General features: G+C 35.1%; 1 pseudogene; it reads left to right on the top strand.

The window, feature by feature from the left end:
• Positions 1–330: 330 nt before the first annotated feature.
• On the top strand, positions 331–1,935 carry LOC103592162 (annotated as a pseudogene).
• The last annotated feature ends 19,497 nt before the right edge of the window (positions 1,936–21,432 follow it).

The following is a 21,432-nucleotide window of genomic DNA, read 5'->3' as shown; positions in this document are numbered from 1 at the left end:
TTCCAACATTTAAAAATTTCACTTTTCTTTCCTGCTTTCATAGTATCTAATAAGAAGTGTACTGCAACTCATATATAATTCCCTGTATATTGTGCAACCTTTCATTTTGTCTGCTTTTAGTATTTTCTATTTGTCTTCTTTTTTTCTTTAGTGCAAATATTATGTACCTAGGTGTGTTTATTGTTGTTTTGATTTGGTTTTGTTTTTATTCTCCATGGTGGTCTTTGAGCTTTCTGGATCTGAAATTTAATGCAACAGTTTGATGGGGGGTGGAAACCCGGGATGGTAGAGCAGGCTCTAAAGTGACAGTGGGAAGTTTAGTCTACTGAAATGATCACCAAGACAAACAAAGTAGACCTGGGCTTTGGGCTCCCTAAGGAAAAAATGAAGAAGGAAGTCAAAGAACCAGAGACTCAATATTCAATTGTAAACAGTTGTGATTATTTTGCTGATGATTCTCCTGTAATAGCCACATCCGCCTCTAAGAATTTAGTACAAGGGCAGGTACCTGAGATGCTTCTAATGAAGAAAAAGAATAATAAGAAGAAGGGCCACAGAACTCTTTATGAGGAGCATGTAGAATCTGAGACCACATTGCATGTCAGAGAGACAGAGAAGTCACCTGGCCCCAGGAAGCAAGTCCCTGGTCACTCAGAGTACCTCAGTGGGGGCAAGAAAAAGAAGAGGAAGTCCTTGTTACCTCCAGCCATGTGCCATGGCTCTGAGGTGAAGACTTCCTCAGTCCCCAGACAGGGTGAGGAGGTGGCCAGAGCTGGCAAGAAGCTCAAAAAACACAAGAAGGAAATAAGGCAAAGGACACCACAGCCTCTTCAGTTTAGGACCTTTGGCTCTGAGAGGCCAAGGATGCTCTTTGCTTGCTCAGTGGTGAAGGAGGGTAAGGATCAGGCAGTCTCGGGGAAGAAAAGGAAGGAGGGGAACCCCAGGCAGCACAGTGTAAAGAAGAAGAAGAAAAAAGAAATGTACCGGGAGGGAGACCCCCTCCCAGTCTCTTCCAAGCTCTATAGGTCCATGGACAGCAGCCCTAGGAAAGGAAATAAAAAGAAGCCAGTCAAAGTTGAGGCTCCAGAATATATCCCTATTGGAGATGGCCCAAAGGCCCCAATGAAGTAAAAAATGCAGTCCAAGGGCCGGCCCGGTGGCGCACTGGAGAGTGTGCCACTTGGAGACGTGGTGGCGCTCCCGCCGAGGGTTTGGATCCCATGTGGAGACCGGTTCCCGCTCACTGGCTTAGCGTGGTGTGGGCGCGGCACCGAGGGTTGCGATCCCGTTGCCAGTCCCCGGTTCGGGCGTGACACCGAGGGTTGCGATCCTGTTACCGGTCAGTAAAAAAAAGACAAAAAGGAAAAAAAAAATGCAGTCCAAGAAAAAGATAGGGCAGCCAGTCACTGAGGATCCAGCTCTGAAAAGGAAGAAAAGATGAGGAAAGAGAGTGGGGTAGCATGAGACCCTTGGAAGGAGGAGCCAGACACAGACTTAAAGGTGGTTTTGGAAAAGGAAGGTAACACGGATGAGGTGCACATAGACAAGGAGCAGTGAAAGGCCTTGCAAGAACAGATCAATCATGAGTCAGGCAAAACAGAGGCTTCTGAAGTCAGGAAGTGGACAGGAACCCAGTTTGGCCAGTGGGACACCACTGGTTTTGAAAACGAGGAACAGCAACTAAAATTTCTCAAACTTATGGGTGGCTTTAAAAATCTCTCACTTTCATTCATCCACCCCCTTCACTGACTGGTAGCCCCAACATGGCCCTCAAGAAGAAAACAGCCAACACCCTGCAGCAGAACCTGCAGCAGGACTACGACCAGGCCACAAGCTAGAAGCACAACCAAGGGGCCGGCCTCAGCTTCTCCACTGCCCCAGACAAAATCTTATATTGACAGGAACATTTCCAATTCAATGACGTTGGAAGATTAAACTCCAGCGTCCTGTCCGTGCAACAGCCAAAATTGCTTTTATTGTTCAGTTTTGCAGATAATAGCCATCTGACAGTAGTCTCAAATCAAACAGCTGTGAAGATTAAGTACAGCTATCTTGATGGACTTGGACAAGGGCGGGGTGAGGTCATGTTTTAGGAGCCAAGAGAGTAAGAGAGTGGCTAAAACCTATTGTCCATGTTAAACATTCCATCCCTGTCTGAAGACATCAGCATTTGTAAATAATAGTAGCTAAAATTTCATGTGTGTTTAGCATGTTCCAGGCACATACAAAAACGTTTTCTTTGCACTGATGTATTTAATCTTCATAATTATGAAATGGGTGCTATTATTATCCCTATCTTATAGATACGGCAACTGAAGTTCAGGGATAAAACAATAAAATCACCTGTAGTTACCCAACCAAAATAATATAATAATAATAATCTTGGGCCATTATTTCTTTAAACATACCTTCTAACCCATTCTCTCTCTTCTTCTGGGATTCCAGTTACACATATTTTAGTCCATTTGATAAAATCCTGCAACTCTTTATATTCTTTTTTTTTTTTTTTTCCACCTCTTAAAAATATTTGCGTTTCATTTCGGGTGATTGCTGTTAACTTTTTATGAAGTTTACCAATTCTTTTCTTGGCTGTGTGAACTTGACAAATGTGTCCTGTTGTGTTTTTCGTTACCCACATTTTCACTTGGTTCTCAGTTAAGATACTCATCTCTCCGCGGTAATTGTTTATCTTATATCTTATCTACCTTTTCCATCACATACTTTAAAATGTCAATGATAGTTACCTTGAATGTCTTTTTCTGCATTTGTATCGCAACTGAGTCTGTTTTTATTGATTATTTTGACTGTTGACAATGTGATTTTTTTTCAATGCTCTTTTTATGTCTCTTAATTTTGTGTTGTTATTAAAAACTAAATGTGTAAGATAAAATGGGTTGAGGTAGTTTTCAAGTATAGAAATGGACTAAACTCTCTTTTTGCTAGAACTTTCATGAGTATGGTTAAATAAATCTATTTTATTTTTAGTATTTTAGATAGATTTTGGATTCATAGTTGCTACTGTTAACCTCAGGCACTGTAGAATTGAATATCTTCTAGTGCTCTTTTTGTTTAGACTGAGGGTCTAGTTACTAAAAAAATTTTTTTAATTAATCTTCGTGGATATTTTTTAATTGGATAAGTATAACTTACAATCTTACAGTCTGGGAAATATATGTCTGCCAAGCACAGGGAAGTTAATAAATTTCATTCTTCTTCATGAAGATGTTATATTACATTATACTACATTATTTTATATTATATTATATTATATCATATTATAATTAGTGTGTATTATAGTTAGTATAATTGATAACAGACCATCTTTTCTAATATTCTTCTATATCCACATAACATAATTTATATTGTATTATAATGTAACTATAATATACTGTATATTATAGTTAGTATAATTGATAAAGACTATCTTTTCTAATATTCCTCTTCAAGAGCTACAGGAAAAAAAAGTTACAAAATTTTGTTTGTTTGTTTGTTTGATTTTTGCTGGCCAGCTCAGGGAAAATCTATCATTGATATATCTGAAAATGTGCTTACTATTCTTTACCAATGGTTATAACCTTATTGGTTCAACCTAAGGAGATAAAGATTTTAGTTTTTTATTCATGGTGATAACCTGTTAAAACCACACTCTGAATGATTTATAATAAATATCACTAAGTCACAACATTATGTGCATAGGAATACAGTGTCTTGAATTATTATACTATATTCATACAAGTGAATTAATTATACAGGTAAATTAAAATTTTTATATATAAGATTTAAGTTTTGTTCTTTAAATTTTTGATCAGTGACATTCAGTGTAAAGAGTTTAAGTATTTTCTTTAAAAACCCACTGAGGGAATAAATATCCTGCACATTTTTCTTGTATCCTCTTAAGCAAAATATTAATTATTTTTTTATTTTAAGTTCCAAAGGAAATAAATGTTATCAATCTTTTCACAGGTATATTATAAATTATGTCAAATTTATCATGTCAGAAAGGATGAAAATTATAGAAATATGTTCATGGAACATTTGTTGCTCAGAATTCCACTGGGGCTACTTCTGTAAATTACGTAGAACTTTTCTGATTATGCATGAACGAATTATTCTAATTTATGAAATTTTCTTTAACTTAACAGATACATCATTTTTTTTTTTTTTTTGTCCTTTTTGAGACTGGCCGCACCGTGCTCAGCCAGTGAGCGCTGTGAGCACACCGGTCATCCCTATATAGGATCCGAACCCGCGGCAGTAGCGCTTCTGCGCTCCCAGCGCCGCACTCTCCCGAGTGTGCCACGGGCTCGGCCTGATACATCATTTTTTAAAGTGACTCACTAGACTCTGTCTGAAAGGTGTCAAATGGCACTTAGTTTTTGAAATTGAGCTTTGTGGTTTCTATTTTTATAAAAACAAGGAGCATGCTATAATTTGTAATATGTGCATTTTTACATTTATGCTTTGAAATCATCACAGTTTTAAAAGTTGCATTACAAAGAATGTGCACAATTTTAGGATGCTAAAAAATGTTTGTTTTTAATTTTATGGCATTAAGTTCACATACTTTTGTGTATTTCCAAGAAGCAAGACAAAATGAAAACACTACCTATATAATCTGTCATTCCCACAATGTTGTATGTAATTATTTTAGTTAGTTTAGTTAATAAATAACTCACACAAACCTAAAAACTAAAAAAAAAACATAAGTACTTGATCAAACAAAACTATATTTAATGGGAGGAGGACCTATATGTATTAACTAGAAAATGAAGTGCAAAAAATAGCTTGTAACATTGGGCAAAAATATAAACAGGTAGAAATCTAAAATGAGAAGGCTAGAAATGTAGAGGATAAATTCAGAAGACAGAATGAAACAAATGTAGGAAGGCAATAATTAAACAAATAGAAAAAAAATTTCTTGATTTAGTAAGAACCCATTTTAGCAAATTGGAATACCTCAATCAATTCCAGATTGGATTTATAAGAAAATACATGCTCATAGGCATAAACTGCTGATCTCAAAAGAAAAAAAAATACATAATGAGTTTATAATCTTCCAGACAGAAAGTACAAGTTACAAACAACAACAACAAAAATAGTCATATTAACACTGAGTTACTCCTTTTTCAGTCTTAATATTAGAAAACAGACTAAAGAAAGAATAGGAGCACAATTCTTAAATGATGAAATCAGCCAAAGTGAGAGGATTTGCAAGGATTTAGAGAGCATATTGTTCATGAACTACATCAGAGCCCAATTTATTTTAAATATACATAAAATGGATAACAACAGACTATCTATAAAATTTTAAAATAAGTACTAAATAAGAGCTCTAAAAACAAGAGAGCTATTCCCTAAAGCAAAGTCAGATGAGTGGTAAACTATCTCGGCAAATCCCAATAGGAATGGGAAGGGGGAAATGTAACATGAGTAATAAACTATAAGTAAAATTAATAATATTCATTATAACAGTCATTATGCTAAAGGGAAACTCATTAATGTCTTCCAATAAAATAGAGGCTATTGCATTAACTTAAAAAATGGAACTCTGGCTGCATTCCAATTGTAAGAAACATTGACTTAACACAATAAGAAAAGATTGAAAATTATGGTGTACAATTAGAATTTTAGTTACTACAATAAATAATAATGAGACATAGCCATGTTAATGTTGGCTGGAATTTAATATTAAAGCATAAAAAGGATTGAAGTGGAAATTTTTACACTGTCTATACAATATCTGGCATGAACCAAAAAATGTCACAGTTAAATGTATAAAGTAATCTATTAAAAATGCAAGGACAACAATATTTAATTTTTGAATTTATTTCTCCTGGGAAAATTCAATAATCACAAAGGTAGGCAGACTTTGTATAAAAATATAAGTAGCATAGTAAATAAAAACACAAAATAACTGCCTGTAGGAAGCTTATATGATTGTTGAAGAAAAATTAAATAGTAAACAAAATAAATAAGTATATTATTTAATATCCTCAATACCACATTCTAGATTGGGAAAAGAAGAATACATACTTATTAAAACATATAACTAAATAAATTACATTATATAGTAATTATTGCTGTAAATAAGAAAGAATAAAAGTACAGAATACAGATGAGTTGGTTGAGAGTTTCAATTTCAGACATGGTGTTCTGGAATAGGCTTCACTGAGAAAATGACATCTGACCAAAGACTTGGAATATAGGTATTAGCCATGAGGCTATCTGGTGGAAGAGCTTTTGAGGCAAAGGGAACAGTGAGTGACAGTTTGACTGAATCAATGAAATTCAAGCAAGTGGGTGAGAAGGAATAAATAAAGGAGAAGAAAGGTAACTAAAGAAGGGAGTACGTGGAGAATAATCCATAGGGATCTTTGGGGATGGGGAGGGAGGAAGTAGAATAAATGGTAGGAGCCACCTATGGTTAGTAATAAGAACTCTGCTTTTGGCTGAATAAAATGGGGAGTAATTACAAAGTCTTAAGCAAAAAAGAGAACTATGGAAAATAGAACAGATGTGCTTTTTACCAGTTAGTTGTTTTAACCTGGCATTGGGTATGGAATAAAATTTATAATTGAGTTCACTGGCACACAAAGAAAAAATACTAAAATATTTTGACAACATATTATACTTTAGGTTTATTTTTGCCTTAATAGAGTTTTACCTGTTTTCCTAGCAAAAGTAAAATTGTTAGAATGGTTCCTTTTACAATTCTAAGCCTAGAGACATGCGTTCTAAAATGTTAACCTTTGTGCGCATTGCCTAAAAAAAATTTCCCCTTTTAAACTACAAATTTTCAGAATTAATAAATTATGTTTTATTTGTACTAAAAAAATTTTAAAACATACATTTTCTTACATAGTAGTTTTAATTAAAATATTTCCATGATTTATAATTTGTAAAATTTGTATTTCAAAATATTCTGTACAATATTAGTACTACAAAATTGTGAGTGTGTGTGATTTCATTGATTCTGAATAAAAGTAATGTTTATTTTAATCATTTGATGTACATTTTTTTTCACTCAGCATAATTTGCAGATGTGAAAACTCATGAGTAACTTGTTAAGGCCACATGACTGTATGTAGCAAAACTGAGATTTATAAGGTATTTCGTGCTCTTTCTCTTAAACCACACAGGAGCACAGTTTACATTATTAATGCATTGATTAAAGAGAAAACATGACCTCTTCTTCCCACCAAAAAGTAACTTTAAGTATTTTTTTTTAAGTGCCAATCATAAACTTATTTTATCAACTCCTCTTAAACTCTCCTTGAGGTGTACGAGTTTATTGGAACTCTTTAGTGCTGTCAAAATTGTTAATCCATTGTCAAATTAAACTTGAGTCTGAAAGTTTCTATTTTCTTGATTGAATTAAATGCAGAGTGCTCATGTATATGCACAAACACTTGCATTTAGCAGAGCCCTCATTACCATGCTGAAAAGTATGGATTGTAATTAGAGCTGCATGTTAGACAAAGACATGAATAGACTAAGGCTTGTTAAAGCAATGTTAATGAGCCCCCATTGTACTGAACAGCTTCACTTTTCAGATCTTTCATATTTGTTCACATGAGGCTTGGGAAGATGCTGAACTGATTAAATCTGAAATAGGGTAAAATAGAGCTGGAAACTCTCTACAGAGCCACTAAGGTGAAGGGAATTAGAAAAATCCGAACAAACAGCCATATACAGTTTTATTTAGGTTAAAAACATGATGATATAACTTCCCCATGTGTCAGAATTATTTTCATACATATTTTAAAAATCTGGCCAAGCAAAGCATACATAAAATAGGTAACCTAACAGTTATTCTCACTTATATTTTCCAGTGTAATTTGGACAGAACTTTTGAAGGCTTTTCTGACTTGTTTGCTTCTTCTATAATGATTTTCTTTGCCATAAAATACTTTTTGTGAGGCTAGGTAAAATCTGTTCTCAGGGAAAAAATACCTTAGACAAAATGAAAATGAGTATCCCCTTTCAATGGTTATTCTTGATATATTACTTTACTACTTATGAAATTAGAAGAAAAGACATGAAAATATACTGTAAAATTAGTGTAGCCTATATGTGTATTTGTAGCAAATGATATATAAAAAAATCTCAGCTTAAGAAACATCTCATTAAATATTAAACATCAGCACTTTTGCATGATCAACATGCCATAGAGTAGATGTAAAAACACAGGTATAAGCTCAAACATAGCATGCACTTTGAAATACTCCTAACATTGCTTATAACACGGACATCACTGTTATCAAGATCAAACTTCTTAAAGATTACAGATATCAGAAATTTAGCATTGATTTTAAAAATATAATAATGATCTTATAAAATTAACAGGCCCCAGAGAATATATTCCAGCCACCCCACTCAAGACTTTGATAATTGTTGTTAGAGGAGCTCTGGCCTGTTACCTTCAAAATATGTCAATGTTTGTCCCACCCTCAATGGACATCAGTTGTCAGTCACTCTGGAGTGCTTAAGAGTTTATACATTTTTCAAAGATATGAATGAAAGCAGCACCAATATAATGATAGAGAAATGGGGGATTTCCCAAATATTCAAGGAACATAATAATGATCTTCTATTGATCTGTAGATACGTTACCTACCTTCCATGAGACATTATCCCTCCTCATTCTATTAAATTATTGTAGGAAATAAATAAAAAGGATCTAAATACATGTGAAAATCATGAAGTGTCACAGCTTGTGGAAGTGTTATACAGCAATGGGCATGAATTGATAGAAACAGGATGGACTAAAAGCACACAGAGAGTTGCTCATGGGAGAGGAATGGAAGTTTTCCTTCTTTATTGTTACTTGCTGTCGAGGTCCTTGTGATCTTAACCATAAACAGTGGCTAGATAACACTAAATTACAGTGTGTCAATGGAAAGCATCACTCTGTCTCTTGAAGAATGTATTTATTCATATAATACTAAACTGGAGAGCTATACACCATTGTGGAAAAATGTAGACTCTTTTCCAAGAGGTAAATGTTCAAGATTTATTAATATTCAACATTAGCATTTAAGACATTAAACAGGTCTGAAACTTCTCTTTTAAAATTTAGCTGTCAGACATAATCCTTAAAGTTCTAAACATCTAAAAACACCAAAGTTAAGATTTATGAGGGTACTTCAAAAAGTTCATGGAAAAATAGAATTAAAAGACAATACAAATCTTCCCGTGAAGTTATTGAAGTGCCCTTGTATCTCAGAAGCATCAATAGAAATATAGTTTTATAGCTTGAGCTGACCAAAATTTCGGAATTGCTAAAACATTTTGAGTTTTACAAAGCACCACACCTTCCCTTTTTCAGTCTGTTTTGCTTTGTCCATCCACTCTGTACAGAAAGAGCAGACTTTGCACATATCTCAACTTGGTAGCTTCTTTCTATTTATTAAACCTCTGCTTCTCAGACAGGTCTTGGCCTTCTTTGTTTTCTAGTCCTAAAGCAGCTTCCCATCCTCATTATTCTTCCTTATTAAATCCCACACATATTTGACATTTATGATCAAAAATATAATTTTTTTCTTAACATTTGCTCATTTACTGTATATCAACCCTAATAGATGGTAATTCCCAAATGGATTTGGGTGTGTCTATTTTTTTTTTAGCATTGCATATCCAGGACCTGATACATGAGTATTTCCTGGCCCATAAGAACTCGATGCATACTTGTGGAATGAGAGAAACATAAGGGAAATAAAAGACATGAATTATTTGATTTTGTTAGTATATTAAGGGTTAATCATGTGAAAGCTCTGCTGAAGTAGGAAACTCCAAAGCAAGACCCTAATGATTTTATACAGCACTTGTTACATGCAGCATCTAAAGGTCAGCAAATCCTTCATGAAAACCTTTTGATGACAGCTGTCATTACAACTTTACTACAACAAAGTGAGCTATAGTTATAAAAGCACTCATGGGGAATGGTAGGCACTTTGAGACCAAAGGTTTACTGCTGGAGCTATTTTTACATGTCAGGTCTACTTACAAATAGAACAATAAGCAAGACAAATGAAAGTGTTTTACTTGGTGGACAATGGCTGTGTGGTTTTGGTAGAAAATTTTGTAACTTATTAATTCAATTCCAGAGCTTACTCCTTACAGGTCATTGAATATTAAGAAGATATAAATCCACAAAAGAAGCTATGACTTGTTCTATTAATAATTATTTGTAAAATGTAGACCAATCTAAGAATCTTAACCCCTAGATGGGACAAAGAAGGAGATTACAGCATTTGTAAGACTCAAATACTGGGGGGTATTTCTATTGTATTTTCTATGTACAACAGAAGAATAGTTGTGTGTAATGGGAAGTAAAATTTTACTTTTACAGAGTTAGTTATTTTGGGTTTTATAGCTTGAGAATTCCAGTGGACAAATAAAAATACAAATATAATAGAAGGAAACAATGCTAAACAAGAGCCACTCAGTCACATTATTTTCAGAGGAGGGACCTGGCACCAAAAGGTTAAGTGATTTGTCAAAGGTTGCATAATTGTATGTGTAAAAAGGGGATAATAATTCCTGCTGTGAGGATCAAATGAGAGGATGGTGCTCAGCAAAGCATAGATAATCTGACCTGTTGCCACAATTTATATGAAACTGTCTGACAGTATTTCAATGTTTTTCTTGTGACAGATCGAAATAAACTAAACCTGAATTGTGTATAATAAAAAGTGTTCAATTGTCGATCTGTGGCAAATATTTAGACTTCCAGATTTTTATTTTCTGTAAATTTTAAAGTAAGAGTGGGTTATGTAAACCAACATGATGCACTTCATGAGTTTAAAAGTGTGGGGGCTGTCGGGCAGGGGAATATTTTATTTACAGCTGATATGCCATGTTCATCAGGTCTAGGCTCTTCAGTAAGCACCAGCTCTGGCACCAGCTCATATTCCCTTCCTTGCCTGTGTTCCCAAATTCACCTAAACTGAAGACACGGTTTGTTTTCTTAGCTCTGAAAACTGCCCCTGTCTAACCACAAAGTAGAAATATCAGGGGTTACTCAAAGGATAACTGCTAGCTCAGGTACCAAGAAAAAAATGATCACGCACACAAAAAAGTAAGATCTGCAATAGCATACCACTGTGATACATTAAAGTCATCAATTTTAAGCATAGAGAAATTCACTAAACTAAAAATATTCTGTTCCTCCTACAGGATTTGTCTTTCCCAAATTACAAAACAATATAACCATACTATAAGTCCTTCACAAGTCTTGCTGAGGGATACTAATGTGCCCAAGTATAGCTTCTGTAGAGATGTCAAACATCCCAATAATGGGAATGGCTCCCTTAAGCAACTGGAACTTCCCATTTCCCTCCCTTTGCTCCCAATATCTTAATGTTTAATATTATCACTTTTCATCACCTCTTCACCCTTAATCTCCACATCCACATCTGGATCTGTCTGCACCATTATCTGTTAGTGACCATCCTGAAGATCTTTGTCATAATGTAATGTTCTTCAGTCTGTTTTTAAGTTTGTCACATTTAACATTAGAAATTACCTCGCAGTTTATTCCTTATTTGCCTACTGTTTTTAGAGCTCTATAAATGGCATGCTTTTTCTGGAATTATTTTTGCATTCATATGTAATTTTCAATTCACAGAAGACTTGAGTGTTAAATGGATAAAGGACCTCAAATATAGTGACTGTTAAACTGAGGCTGCTGGTAGGAAAAGCAAGGCAAATCTGATCCAAAACAGAGGAATCAGGCCTGCAGGGCAGGCCCTGAGATTAACCAGCAAAGAATAACCTAAATATAATTAAAGAATCAGTTATTTTCTTGTACATATGTATTTTCTTGTATGTGTGTATTTTCTTGAATGACCCCTGGGGACACAGCATCTGCCCAAGGCAAGGCTGGGACTCATGAAGGCAGAAGCTAGTACTCGGTTTAAGCAAGTCTGTGTCTTGTCAGCTCAGGATTGATTGGTTATAGGAACTCACACAAGCTGATGGTTTCTCCTCATGTTCTGAGCTTCTAGAAGTCCTGCTAGTTGTTTTCAGGAAGCTGTCCAAGCTATTAAGTGGGGCTCAAAGAGAATAGTGAAATCATAGACCACAAGGAGTTGCAAGTTGCAACAACAGACCAATTCTGGTCATGTTTCTGAGAAGCTGTCACTAGCCATTTATCTCTGTGCACTCTGACCACTTGTATTTGGAAATTTGTCATATCATCCACTCTCAGGGTCATGCAGCCTGCAAGTTCCTAAGCATGTGCTTGAGGATCATTGAAAATTCCCTTATCATAAGAAAGGACATGATTTCCTTATTTACAGCTCTAGAATCCTTTAAAGACAGAATTCTGGTAAGAAGTTTTAAGTTCACTTTAGAAAAAGAATTTTGCCCACTCTATGGTGTTATTAAAGACCTTATGCAATAAATGGTGTTTGCGGTTAGAGTAGAACTTGCTGAGGATGTCCATTGATAATTTGCTGCTCATCATGCATTTTTAGCCTAATCACATATTACATTATCGTCATTATTGCTATGGTTAGGAAATTGTGACGTAGCAGCTCTGTTCTCAGTATTAAATGCACACACTTAAAACAGTAAAAAAATTAAATAAGATAATTTTACTGAAAGTTGGTGTACACATTTTAGGCAGAGATATTTAGTGTTCCCTTAAAGCTGTCAAACCTGAGCAAATTATTTTAAACAAAGTGTGTATTTAAAGTACCAGTGATGACTTCTTTTGCCTAACAATATGTTACAATATTTGGGTTAACTTTGCTTTCATCTTTGACAACTAGCATGTTTCTCAAATAATTGCTGAATGTCTTTTTCTGCAGAAATAAAAACTTGAGATTCTGCCTGTAAGTCATTCTTAGATAACTAAAGCTTGAATATCTGTGAACTTAAGCACTATCAAGAAACCAAAATATATAATCTCCTTGTAGTAGAAAATCTTCTTATTCATTTTATCATGGAATCCTCACAGATACTGCTACCTTTCATTAATTCCATTAAAAAAAGGAATCATATCAATACAGGAAGGCCTATTCTGCTGTAGGTTCAATCACTTCTCAGATATTAAGAGAAAAGGAGGAGTTTGGGAGGAGAAGGAATTTCTTCAAAGCTGCTCAACAGTAGGGTAGTCTCAAACAGCAAGGAAAATCTTCAAATTTGTATTGCTTATAAATTCACTAATTCTTGAGCCAAAGAAGAGACATATTTATTTATTTATATAATTTTTAAGGCATGTTTTTGTAATTGTGAACCTATACAATCATGTATTCCATGATGAATTATGACATATTTTATATAAACAAAATTTATATATATATATATATATTATTATAACTTGTTGTATAATCATACATACTGAACATTTTAATTTATATGTATAATTTTATTTCAAAACTTTAATTAATTTATATATTGAATATATATTCAAACTTCTTTCTTCTGAACAGATACGTATCTCCCTTTCCTTCTTCTTACATACTTAAGTAATAAATAAGCATATTTTGAAGCAAGATTGAAATTCCCTATTTTTTGAAGAATGCTGTCAATATTTTGACAGTAACTTAAATTTGAAATAAAGATTCCAAAGCAAAGATCATTTTAAACTTTTTGCTAGAGAATTTGAGAAAACATCATATGTTTTAATAGAAAATAAAAATTGTGTTTTAATTCCAAAATGAACAATATTAGAAACGTTGCAACTAGGTAAATTTTTTAATTGTCCAGACAGTCTTATCTATAATCAGGTATAAAGATTTCAGTGATTCACATTGCTCTTTCTAAATTACTGCTACTATATTTTAACATCTACTCTTACAAGATAGGATTGAATAGAGGTGAGGTAGACTGTTTGAAGAATTTGATAGGGATACAAGAATATTCCCAGTTCCCATTATGAAAAGAACTTTGTCAGACCATCAGGGAGAAAGATCTTATTTAACCATATGTAAAGTGAATTACAACTTTCATGTTAACTGGTATTTTACTTCCTTTTTTATTCTACTTGCTTTTCTGTCCCAAATCTCTATGCCCTCCTTCATTCCTACTTCTAGTACATATGATCCTTAGCTAACCAGCTACTGGAAGCAATTAATAAGTTTGTTGAGAGTAACTGTGTGGATTACCTCAATAACCCTATGAGACAGGAGTTGCTGTTGACCCCAGTCTAAAAGAGTGTAAAGTAAATTGCTTAAAGACAAATAGTTATTATACGGTAGAAGCTGAATTTGAATTCAGGACTCACTAACTCTAAAATACCCACAAATAACCATTAAGTGACATTGCTTGTTGGAAGAATTCCTATATAGACACTTCATGCTTCAGCAGATTGCCAGCTCTTTGTCATAAACTACTGTGTCCCTATTCAAACATAATTCTGGTAAGATGATCATTTCAGCTCTCTCCAGACAAGCGAACACTCATCTTTCAAACAGTTGTATTATCCATCTTTATATCATATTTTCTCTCACCCCAAGTAGATACTAGTATTTTCTCATATGCAAAGAGGTACTGGAGAACTTTGTAGCTGAAGAATACAGAATATTGACAAAGAGTTACTTTGCAGATACAAAGGAAGATTGTTCCCTATTGATCTTTACATTTCTCTTTAATTTTAAAATCACAGTGTCTTAAAAACACATTATGGAATTACATTTGGTGATATGACCACATTCTTGCTCACTTGCAGAGTTGATGTGATCCCCTTTCAGGGCTGGTCCCATAAAATTCTTCCATTTACAATCATCTGTGCTCTTGATATTCTTGCAAGCTTCAGATGTACACAGCAAATTGTCCTAGCAGAGGGCAGAGAGAATGGAGCACCACACCGAGTTTTACACTGCTTCACACAGAAATTCATAAATATCATATTATATTTCATTTTTGTCTCCCATATGACCAGGAAGGAAATATACACAGAACATTGGTGAGTACTGTTAATGTTTACCACAACATTTAACACAAAATCCAGTATAAATATTCTCTGGGAGGGGAGGCAGAAAAGGAGGGAGGGATATTTATTTGGAAGAGGAGCAAACTAGAGGGGAGAGGGTTCTAAGCTGCTGGTAACATTCTTTTATTTAGCCTAAGTTGTGACTACATGTGTTTTATGTTATTATTATCACATAAACTGTATATACTGATTTACATATATTTTGTATGTATGTCATATTTTAAAAATGCAATAGACATACATAGTTATATATAATGTAATATATAATATGCATTATATATAATATGTGTAATGTAATACAGTTGACCCTTGAACAACATGAGGGTTGGGGCATCGATCCCCGCCATGCAGCCCAAAGTCTGTGTATAACTTTTGACTCCCCTATAACTTAACTACTAATTGCCTACTGTTGAATAAAAGCCTTATCAATAATATAAAGAGTTAATTAACACATATTTTGTATGCTATGTGTATTATATACTGTATCCTTAGATAAATGAATGCAGCATTAGGACCATTGTTAAAAAAGAAAAGGAAATTTGTGAAACTGATTCATTTATCTAGAAATGGCAGGCAAATGTAGCTGAAGACCTCAATCTATGATACGTATCAAGCAATTCAACTTTTTCTTATAATGTTATGACTTTTCTATGTTTCTTAGGAGAAATTCCAGCATCACTAGTGGCATTTTGTATGGGTCTCATGGTTTTATTCAAGGTTTACAATATTGCACTAAACATTATTGAAATATGCCAGAACCACAAGAGATAACCACATGGAGATGATTAGAATCACACAGAGTTCATTTGATCTCACTGAAATAACAATGAGAAGTGGCTATAAAATTACTACAGTAGCATGGTATATACTACCTTTAATTTTATGCAGTTATGATTTCATACTGCATCTTTACATTTGTTTACATTTCTCTCTACTGTGAATGTACCATGTACAATCTGTAAGTGTGGTGTGCATAAGTTTTGATCAATTTTAACTTTTTTTAATAGATCTGTGTATATTTTATGGTAATAAATGGTAAAATAGATTAGTACCTACATATATTTTATATATTCATGACATATCTAACTTTTTCTTAATTATTTCAATATTTCTAGACTGTGTGCCTTGTCTGTGAGTTTCTTCAAATTGTCACAAATCTCTCCCAATTTTTACAATATATTTATTGAAAAAAATCCATATATAAGTGAACCCATACAGTTCTAACCCATGATGTTCAAGGTTCCGCTGTATACATACATGTATGAATATATGTTACATATCACAATATATCCTATTGTGGTAGGTAGACTAATGGCTCCCTAAAATATCCACAACCTAATGCATGAAACTTACATATATGCTACCTTATATGATGAAAATAATTCAGCACTTGTGATTAAGGATAAGGACCTCAAGATGGGAAGGTTACTGGGGATTATCTGTGTGGGCCCCATCTAATTTCACAGGTCCTTAAATTGAAGAAACTTTCCCAGTTGTGGTCAAAGAAAGATGTAATACGGAAGTGTTAGAGATATGCAACACTGCTGGCTTTAAAGATGGAGGAAAGAGACCAAAGCCAAGGAAGACAGGTAGCTTCTAGAGGCTAACCAAGGCAAAGGAAAAGATTCTTCCGAGAACCTCCACAAAGGAATGCAGCCCTTCCCACACCTTGAGTTTTACCAAGACTCATGTTAGACCTATGGAACTGCAGATAATAAATTTGTGTTGTTTTAAGCTTCTAGGTGTGTAATAATTTGTTATGGCAGCAATAGGAAGCAAATACAAATTTATACACATGCAAACTCCCATATACATATGTACAACTTTTGTAAAGAAGTCTGGATTTCACTGCAGTAAGATGGGTCCCTAAATTTCTGAGCATATTAAGTGTGCCTCATTTTGGCTGAATATATAAGTCACTATAATATATGGTTTGTTAATGTGATCTGAAGAATAATATTTTTTTTCCAAACTAGGGAGTGTTATGCTCAAAACCATAAAGACTAGCACCAAGAAAAAAAAATAAAAATATGGGATTTGAGACATAAAAACATAGCAAGATATCACTTCTAGGTCAAAGAGTATGAAGTAATCAACCTTCCCAAGAACAGGGCAGTCAGAATGTCAAAACCGATTAAAGTTAGAGCTGACTGAAGAAATGGTTGTTGAAATTGCTCAAGTCAGGGAACATGTAGCAAAATGAAAAGTCTGTAATTTTTTTTTTCTGTTGTAGAAATCAGCATACAATTCATAAAGGCAGATGACAAAGAGAGAAATTTTGATATAAATCAGGTTAAATTTCTGGAAACTACAGAACAATAATTTATTTTCTTCAAATTCTGTATGTGGGAAGAAAAGCCTAATCATTGTGTGAATCGGAAAGTTAAACTAATTGAAAACAACAGACATATACTAAAACTGCTTGAATATACCATCATCTTTTACTTCTGTAAATATGGCATTTCATTTTCTTGCATTCTACGAAGTTTTAAAACCATTATTATTGTTTAGTTTTCTACCCTAAATCAAAGATTATTGAGCTTAGATCTAAGATATCTGTGGTTTATGGGTTATCTTCAAAGAGTCTGGAACCTTGTAAAAACACGCTCGAGTATTGTTTATATGTTCTGGAATTTTTGTTTGTGTGTTTGTATTTTTGTTTTAGAGGAATGGTGGAGTTTGGATGTGTTGTCCCCTCCAAAACTCATGTGGAAATTTGATCCTCAATGTGGCAGTGTTGGAAACTGATTGAGTCATGGGGGTGGATCCCTCATGAATGGATCAATGCTCTCCCTGGAGGAGGGGGCAGTAATGAGTGAGTTCTCACTCTATTAGTTCTCGTTGCTTAAAAAGACCCTGGCACCTTCTCTCTCTCTCATGCTTCCTCTCCCACCATGTGATCTACTTGTACCCACTGGCTCCCTGCCACTTTCCACCATGAGTAGAAGCAGCCTGAGGCCTGTGCCAGATGCAGCTGTCTCAGAATCGTAAGCCAAATAAACCTCTCTCCTTTATAAATTACCCAGTCGCAGGTATTTTTGTTACAGCAACACAAAACGAACTAAAACAAGGAAAGACCTACAACTTTTTTCATATTCTCATAAGGGTCTATAACACACCTAATCTAAATAAAGAATCTCTGAAGTAAATAATTGCCTTGAACATTATGATTTGGGTAAATGGCTCTGAAACTAAGCTATGGGAAAGGAAAATTAAAACCATGTTATATTTATAAAGATCTAAAGAGAAAAACAATTGTTATTACTGTTGTGTGCAGGCAGGCTTCTCACTGAGTATACTTTGTATATTGATAGTGATGCTGGTTAGTGGTGGGGAGATTAAGTCCTTTTTTCCCTCTAAGTAAAAGGAAAAAGCAATCTTCCTTTGTCCCCAAAGTATTAAAGCTCAATGTTATTTGCTTAAACAATTACACTAGGTTAGAACTTTAAACACAATAACAAAATAAGAATAAAATTTATACCTTTAAAAGCTATCTGATTCAAAAAGGAAGAAACAAACACATAGTGTTTAAATTACTCTCTTTTCCAGGCTCTTAATATAATTGAAATCTCTACCCATTTTATTTATTTATACTAATATCCAAAAATTAAAACACATTAACAAGTGCTGTGGATTGATTGAATTATGTCACCCAAAGTTCATATATTAGAAACTTAATCCCCACTGTAACTTTTAAGAGTAGGAAATATTATGGTAATTAAAAGGTGAGGTCTTGGAGAGATGATTAAATTGATGTTTTAATGGTAGTTGCGGGTGTGATTCTGAGGGCTTTAAAAGGAGAGTGCACAAGGAGCTCTCTCTCTCTCTGATCTGCCATTTTCTGCCATGTGCGACCCGTACATTGCTGTGAAAGACCCTCACTAAATGTATTCCCCAGACTTTGACTTCCTAGCTTCAGAAACTGTAAACAATAAATTTTATTTTCTTACAAATTACCGAGTTCAAGGTCTTTTGTTATTAGCAACAGAAATGGACTAATACAGAAAATTAGTACAAGAGAAGTGGGGTGCTGCTTATAAAAAATACTTGAAAATGTGGAAGGAGATTTGGAACTGGGTGTTGAGGAAAGGCTGGAAGAATTTGGACGAGCAGACTAGAAAAAGCCTAGCTGCTTGTGAGAGTTTAGAAGACAAGAAAACCAGGGAAAGTTTGCAACTTATTACAGACTGGTTAAGTGGTGGTGAGCAGAATGTTGATTGAAATATGGACTATAAAAACCACTCTAAGGAGGTCTCAAATGTAAATGAGAAGGGACTTATTGGAAACTGGGGCAGAGATCACCCTTGCTATAAACTTGCAAGGAACATGGCTGCATTCTGTTCATGACCAAAAGTTTTATGGAATGTGGAACTTAAAAGTTCTGACCCAAGGTATTTAGCAGAAGAAATTTCTAAGCAGCAAAACATTCAAGAAGCTGCATGGCTACTTGTAATAGACCCTGCTGAGTTATGGCAGCAAAGGCATGACACAAAGCCAGAATTTAAAAGGAAAGCAGAGTGTAAAGATTTGGAAAATTTGCAGCCTGGCTATGTGGCAGAGAATGAGAGAAAGGCCTTGAAGGCATTTCAGAGATCTTTGAGGCTGTGTCTTCCATTACAGGCCCAGAGAAAGGCCTAGGGAAACAGAATGGTCTTGAGGAACAGGCCCGAGGTATCCCCCACTAGTTCGCTACCCAGGGCCCTCAAGAAGCTGCTCCCCACACCACACTCTTGCTGCTTTGACTATTCCAACTGTGGCTAAATTAGTCCCAGGTGTGGCTAGACCTGGAGCTTTGAAAGATACAAACCAGAAGCCTTGGTGGTGTCCAAATGGTATTAAGTTTGCAGGCTGGCAGAATGCCAGAGCTGGGGAGGCTTGGGAGCCTCGACCTCAATTTCAAAGGATATATGGAAAAGCCTGGTGGCCCAGGCAGAGATCTGTCACTGGAGCCAATTAACTGCATAGAGTTTTTGCTAGAGCAATGCAAAGAGGAAATGTGCAGTTGGAATTGTAGCAGAAAAACCCCATCATGGCCATGCCTAGTGGAGCTGTGGGATCAGGACTGCCATGGAAACCCCAGAATTGTGGAGCTACCAGCCTGTGAGAGCTGAAGCATGGCCTCAAACCAGGAAAGACATAGAAGTGGAGCTGCCTAAGAACTTGGGGACCCAACCTCTACACCAGTATGCAGAGGATGCCAAAAATGGAATCAAGGTACATGATTCGCCAGCTTTGAAATTTGATGCCTGCCCTACTGGGTTTTGGACTTGTTTAGGACCTGTGACCCCTTTTCTTTGGGCCTATCTCTCCCTTTTCAAATGGGAATGTGAATCCTTTGTTTGTCCCACCATTGTATCTTAGAAGTAGATAATTTGTTTTGATTTCGCAGATGGGACATTGAACTTTGGACTTTTGAGTTGAAACAAGTTAAGACTTTGGATATGAAAAGAAAGTATTCACCTGTGGGAAGGACATAAACTTTGGGGGCCAGGGTCAGAATGCTGTGGATTGATGGAATTGTGTCCCCCAAAGTTTGTATATAAGAAGCTGAATCACCACTGTAAGAGTTGAGGGTAGGAAATCCTATTATGGTAATTGAAAGATAGGTCCTTGAAGAGATGATTAAGTTGATGATTTAATGATGGGTGTGGACATGGTTCTGAGGGCTTTAGAGAGATCACACAAAGAGCTCTCTCTCTTTGGTCTGCCATTTTCTACCATTTGAGACTCCTGCATTGCTGTAAAACCACCACCAAAGATTTTCACCAGATGAGTTCCCTGGACCTTGGACTTCTTAGCCTCAGAAACTATAAGAAGTAAATTTCATTTTCTTACAAATTACCCTGTTTCAAGTAGTTTGTTTATAAATAAGAGAAAAGGACAAATAAAGGAGGCATAATGAGAAATTTAAAATCTAATACAAGTTATTCTATAAGGCAAGCCTCAAAGAGAGAAGTCACATTATTCTGTGTGGAACAGAATGGCTGCACCATAAGAAGTCCCAGTTCCTCTTCCTGGGCCCATAGTGACAGTAAGAACGTGTTCTCCAGTTTTGTTAGGGACAAACATTAATTCTCTTTAGGGAATATGTAGTTTTAAAATATCCTTGGAGATCCACAGCTACTTTTCTCTCACCTGTTCATGCAACTGGAAGGAAAGGGCTCTGAATTGGAGAAAACATGTGCTGGAAGATGGGACCCTTGTGTCATCACTTGGAGAATGTCCACCTAGTAACATTTTGTGTTTATTTGTTCCCAAACAGCCAAAAGTACTTACTTGTCTACTACTACACAGTGAATAGTTAAACAGAGAACACAATCGCAAACAAATAGAAATCATTAAAAGTAATACTTAATGTGAATGGAAGAAGCAGCTATGTGAGGATCTGGGAACAGCAGAGAGCTTTATTTTAGGTAATAGCAACATATCTCAGGGTTTGCACTGTGCAGACTGTAGTAGAACAGGAAAATCTTACGTATGAGTATATATGG

Source organism: Galeopterus variegatus, unplaced genomic scaffold (assembly GCF_000696425.1).
Source record: "Galeopterus variegatus unplaced genomic scaffold, G_variegatus-3.0.2 Scaffold1100, whole genome shotgun sequence".
Lineage (NCBI taxonomy): Eukaryota > Metazoa > Chordata > Mammalia > Dermoptera > Cynocephalidae > Galeopterus > Galeopterus variegatus.
This window is presented reverse-complemented; position numbering and strand designations above follow the sequence as displayed.